Source organism: Nematolebias whitei, chromosome 2, assembly GCF_014905685.2.
Source record: "Nematolebias whitei isolate Nwh7 chromosome 2, NemWhi1, whole genome shotgun sequence".
NCBI lineage: Eukaryota > Metazoa > Chordata > Actinopteri > Cyprinodontiformes > Rivulidae > Nematolebias > Nematolebias whitei.
The window spans coordinates 13611921-13618334 of NC_056499.1; positions in this window are offsets into that span (position 1 = coordinate 13611921).

The window sequence follows — 6414 nt, forward strand, 5'->3', positions numbered from 1 at the left end:
CAGGGTAGAAGCTGTTCCTCAGACTGGTGGTTCTATTTTTAATGCTCCACAACCTCCTGCCTGAGGGGAGCGGGTCAAAGAGTGTGTGTGCTGGGTGAGTGGGGTCCTTCATGATGCAGGTGGCCCTCTTCCTGTATCTTGAGGTGTAGATGGCTGTGATGGTGGGGACGCTGATTCCAACAGACTTCTGTGCAGCCTTCACCACTCTCTGCAAAGCTTTTCTTTCTGCAGCTGTGCAGCCTCCAGCTTATACTGTAGGTTCTGTGAAATTCTGCAGGAGCACTGTTAAAACGCTTTGGAGGCCCAGAATGAGCCCAGTGCTCATGTACACCAGTCCACATTCTCAGGCTCAACCGTGGGCAATGGATCAGGTCAGAGAAACACACACCTTACAGTATTCAATTAATTTTTAGCTTTAAGAATTACACATCACAAAAAAAAAAAAAAAAAAAAAAAAAAAAAAGAATTACACTCAAGAGAAATTAATTTAATCAAAGTATTCAATGAATGTGTGTGCATATGTAAAATAAAAAAAAACTAAATAACTTAATAATAATTAAATAATAATTAATTAATAAAAAAAAAAAATTTCTTAAGCAAATTTCAGATGTTCTACTGGCAGTATTATAAGTATAATATGACATCTAAAATGATGACATGACATTTTTTAAATTTTAATGAAAGGAGAACAGATGTGATATTTGGTCCTAGTGGCTCTTGTGAACATGCCCTATTGATCTGGACCCTCTTGCACCGCATGTAAAGAAAACTGTTTCTAAGTTGGGTTTAACATGGACAGTGATTTTCACTTATATTCCCAGGTTGGAGCGGTGGTCAAGGCCAGTTTTTATCACCTCAGACAGCTGGCTATATAAGGTAAAGCCCATCCTCACACAGCAGCAGCTGGAAACAGTAATCCATGCCTTTGTCACCTCCCAGCTGGATTACTGTAACGCTCTTTACCTTGGAGTCAGCCAGTCCTCCCTTAAAACATCTCCAGTTGGTCCAGAACGCTGCTGCTCGGCTTCTAACTGGTGTTCATAAGTGGGAGCACATCACCCCCACTCTGGCTTCACTCCACTGGCTGCCTGTTCATTTTAGAGTTCATTTTAAGATTCTTTTATTTGTTTTTAAAAGTTTAAATGGTCTTGCCTCATCCTACCTCTCTGAGCTGCTTCATCCATAAGTCTCCTACTCGGTTCCTCAGATCAGCTGATCAGCTGCTCCTGGAGGTGCTGAGGTCCAAACGGAGGCTCAGAGGGGACAAAGTTTTTTCTGGTGCCGCTCCAAGACTGTGGAACGATCTCTCTCTTCTCAGCAGATGAGCTCCTTCACTGTCCATTTTTAAAACTCTTTTAAAAACACATTTTTACTCCCTGGCTTTTAGCACATTACAGCATCATAGCACACATTTTCTTGATTTTATGCGTACAGCACTTCGTTGTAGCTGTGGTTGTTTTAAAGGGCTTTATAAATAAAGTATTATTATTATTATTATTGACTATCTTTATGTTGTTGTATTAATCGTAGGTCCATCTCCATCCTCTGCAGAGCTATGTATGTATGACCCCCATCCTCTGCGCCCACTGTCTCATCTGTGTCTGCAACCACTGCTGATCTACCTGTACGTTAACAGCAAAACATCTTTTATAATTCCTCACTGTACTGCAGAGCATTCTGAGATTAATAATTATGTACAAAACTAAAATCGTCTGTCCTTTTATGTCCTTATTATTTAGTCATTGTCTTTCTTTTGTCTCTTTCTCAGAAGCTTCCACGTCCAAGTCCCATGCACACCACGGATCATCAGCTCTGCCAGTTGATCCAGCTGAGTGGCCATCTTTCCTCTCAGATTCAGACAGGACTGAGCAGGTGATCAGAAGGCCACTGTTTATTAAGGAGAATGTTTCCTTCCCTAAAAGGCATGTTGGTTGAAGTTTTCACTATCACTATACCAAATTACTCAAACATAAAATATTAAATTTTTAGAAGTAGCCATTGAATGCGGAGAAAGTTATATTTTACCATTTTGTTAATAGGTAGTTTTATCAATACATTTTGCCATGCCTAGCCTTTTGAGGATAATGAAAATGAGTTTGACACACCTGCACTAGATGACACAGTATATACATAATATAAACAGGGCTGTCAGAGTTGCAATGAGTTTATGTTAGGTGGGTGAATGATCTGATCATCTGACTGTTGATTGCAGTAATCCACATCATTAACAGAAATAAAAGACCCCAAACCAAATTTCACATAGGGCCCCATGGAGCCCCCATGGAGGCTTGGGCTGGCTCTGTTCCAGGTGTTCCACCTCATGCCTGTAGCTGGACTAATCATTGTTTGTGGTGCATCCCACCACCGCTGTATCAACTGCAAACTTTACAATATGACACCCTGGATGGGTAGGTGCACAGTCATACATGAGCAGAGTGAACAGGAGGGGGCTCAACACACAGCCCTGAGGGGAGCCAGTGCTGAGGGTTATGGTGGAGGAGGAGAAGTGAAGTCCACAAAGAGCATATGGACATAGGAGTCCTTCTTCTCCAGGTGGGTGAGAGCAGTGTGGACCAGAGGAGATGGCATCCTCTGTTGATCGATTCTCACGGTATGCGTACTGGTGAGGGTCCTCGCTGATGTTGATGGTTGTTTTGATGTGGGTCATGACCAGTCTTTCGAAGCATTTAATGACTATCAGGGTGAGAGCTACTGGCCGGTAGTCATTCATATCAGTCACTGCTCTTTGGGACTGGGATGATGGTTGTAGTCTTCAGGCAGGTGGGAAATGTTGCCAGGGTGAGGGAGGAGTTAAAGATGTCAGTCAGCACCTCACAGAGCTGATTGGCACAGTCTTTCAGCTCCTTCCTCAGGATGTTGTCTGGGCCAGTTACTTTGTGAGGATTAATCCCCCTGAAAGTAGTTTTTACTTCTGCTGAGGACATGCTGAGGAACTCCCCTTCCGGTGGTGATGTGAGTCTGGTGCTGGGTTGTCTGTTTGGGTCTTGTATAATATGGGCTTCAGTTTAGACAGCCGCCTCAGTTGGAAGAAACGGAAAGAGAGCGGAAAGGTCGATGCAGTGGTTTGTGATTGTGTCGTTGGGAGGGAACAACATGACTTCAGACTTCTTTTCATTGAAACTTAAGAAATTCAAAGCTATCCAGTCCCTGATGTCAGCCAGGCAGTCGAGCAGAGGTTGAATAGAGCATGTACCATTGTGTCTTAGGGGGAAGTAAATTTGACAGTCATCGGCGTAGAAGTGAAAGGATATGTTGTGTTTGCGGAAAATAGCACCAAGTGGCAGCAGGTATAAAGAGAACAGGAGGGAACCCAGGATGGACCCCTGCGGAACCCCAGCTGCAGAACTAAAATCCTTGATGGAGACACAAAAGGATCTGTCAGCGAGGTAGGATCTGAATCAATTGAGGGCTGACCCTGTGATGTCCACCCACTGCTTCAACCTAGCAATGAGGATCTCATGGTCGATGGTGTCAAAAGCGGATGTGAGGTCCAACAGGACAAGCAGCACAGAATCACCAGTATCTGTGGATAAGAAAATGTCATTAAAAACCTTCAGTAGGGCAGTTTCAGTGCTATGGAGAGGTTTAAAGTCATATTGGAATAGCTCTAGGAAAGCGTGACCCTCCAGGAAGCACTTCAACTGGGACTCAACTATTTTCTTCAAAGCGGGCATACAACCTGTTAAGAGCATCAGGCAGTGATGGGTCCCTGGGGCATTGTGCACCCCTATTTTTAGCAGGGGACAAGGCAGGAGGAAGAACCTGTTAATGAGGTTCAATGGGGGTGGTGGTGGTGGTGTGTAAAATGCCATGGCACATAAAGTCCTAACGAAGCTTCATGATAACTTTTCTCAGTTTTTCCAGCTTTCAACACTTTACCTCCTGCAGGAAATGAGCCAACGTTCCTGCAGAACCTTCTAAAGGTCAAATGTCCTGCAGTGGGGAACCCACATGGGAACGCCCGGGATTCTCAACAGTCCTGTCTCTCTTTAATCAGCTGACATTAAGTTACGGTGCTGCTGACACCGCCCCCCCCCCCCCCCCCCCCCCGTCTCCTGATCCTTCAGGGGGTCGGGGGGGTGGCACATCTTTGAAACTGAATTGTTCTGCAGGGAGTTTTAGCCCTTGAAATGTTTCTCAGAGAAGAAAAGCTTTGTCTGTTGATCATTTTTGGGCTGTGCACGTGTGTGTGGCCTGATCGAATGTCACATGTAAGAACTAAAAGTCTTGATTGCTTTAGGGAATGCATATTGCCCGCCACTTTAACACTGTGTTGAGAAAAGATGGAGTTGTACCCATTTGTTCACATTTTAGAACTAACAGTCACTCAGAGTTTGTGTTTTGAATTGCTCTTCGCATGTTGAGTGTCATCTTGAACAGAAAAAATGTGACAAAAACTCCCAAAAGGCTTGGAGGTAAAAATAAGAAATATCATTTATTTACAAAAAGCAAAACTAAAGGCTGACCTGGCAGCAAAATACTCATCATGAAAAATCTCAGGAAAACTTGAAGGAACAGATATGATGGATTGAACTCAAAATGCATGGACAACAAATGAGAAACAGAACAGCAGCTAAAGAGAAACTAATGAAGAAATGACGACGCCTGGGGAGAGACCAGGAGGATCAGGGCAGGAGCTGAGAACTAACTGAGGGGAAAGACACTGGGGGAGCTGAAAAACAAGACAAAATACAAGAATCACAGAAACACTAAACACACAGACACAGAGCCTGACAGTACTGCATGCCCCACTTTGAACAAAAACAACAACAAAAGAACAAAAATTCCCCAACTCGGTGGGTGAAGATCGGAAAACTAAAATGGAGGGCAAAATAAAACAAAACACAAGGAAAAAAAATTAAAATGCCACGAATTAACCGTGGAAAAACAAAATATGTAGTCCCAAACAAAAGTCTAAATGGACGGTCCTGGGCACATCCAAGTATGGAGGCAGAGTCCGGGCAGACGGCCTGGGACCATCCTTGTTGAAGGAAAAGAAGGGGCTGTGGACCCCCTCAAGGCAGGCGTCATGTAGACATTGTGGACTCCCTCGGAATGAGGAGGTGGAGAGTCATCATGGACCCCCTCGGAGGGAGGAGGTGTAGAGTCCTTATCGTCGTTTTTTTTTTTTAAATACATTTTTAATAAAGCAAATGACAAGTACACAACAAACAAATGAATGGAGTACACAGAAGAACACAACACTTACATGAACAAAGAACCAGGGGTGTGATTTTTAAACAAATATTTGCAAAGATTTACAGATAGAAATTGTCCTAAGGGCCTTTTTGTTGGTAGAGTCTGTTATTAACTTTACATATAAATCCACATCCTTAATAAAATGAAGAAAGCATGGCGTTTTGTTAGTAAATTTACATTTATGAATGAAAAATGTGGCCAAAAGAATTAGCAAGTTTATTATAAAAAAACATTTAGCGTCCTTCCTGGGGAATCTGGAAAAACAAAATAGAACATTTTCCCAACGTAAGGAAAAATTATTTAAAATATGGTTGTTAATAAACCTGTTAAACTCCAAAACCTGCGTGTGAAAGGGCAGTGCCAAAAAAGATGCGTCACAGTTTCTGGAAGGCCACCACAAAAACTGCAATCAATATTTATGTCTCTTAAATTTTATCATATAATGTTTAGTGGGGTAAATTTAATGAAGAATTTAAAATGACACTTCCTTCACCATATTTACAATTAAATATTTATGGGGGCGGTCATCCAGACTGTCTTCCAGTTGATATCCAGGATATAACGGCTCCAATAAGACGTTATATATGGACGAGAAGCAATGCTTTCTTGGAACAACCTGCGTGTTCTCTTGTTGCTGTTACCATGCTCCTGTGAAAAGCAGGTTTTCCCTACTGATGACTCAGCTGGACCAGGGAGAGTAAGTGGAGTAGACAGAGAACTAGTGTTTTTAAACAATATTAAGGTGCCTGAGGGTATAGCGCTAACCACCATTGAGAATTCTTGGAGACGAGTCCTCATCATCTTCAGGGTCCCTCTCAATCTCACTGCATCCTCCATCTGAAGCGATGAAATCGGCTCTCGTTGACGTTATTATGAGACGAAAATCACGTCATTTTGTTCTCAGAGTAGCTCCGCCCCTTCTCGACACAAGGCCTGGGCAGAACTTTTTCTCCCAGGCTTTCTCCAAGTATTGTGTGAATGGTCAGAAGTTCGTGCGCGTTCGTCAATCGACATTCAGCTGTACGACTCTTCAAACACTAAGAAGGAGAAGGAGCGAGAGTCATCGCGGCTGAACCCCTCGGAGACGCGAGAAAGTGAGGCGTCTTCGCCGACCCCCTCAGTGACGCAGGAAGGTGTCCTCGCCTTCCAGTGTCCTCGCCTTCCAGTGTCCTCGCCTTCCAGTGTCCTCGCCTT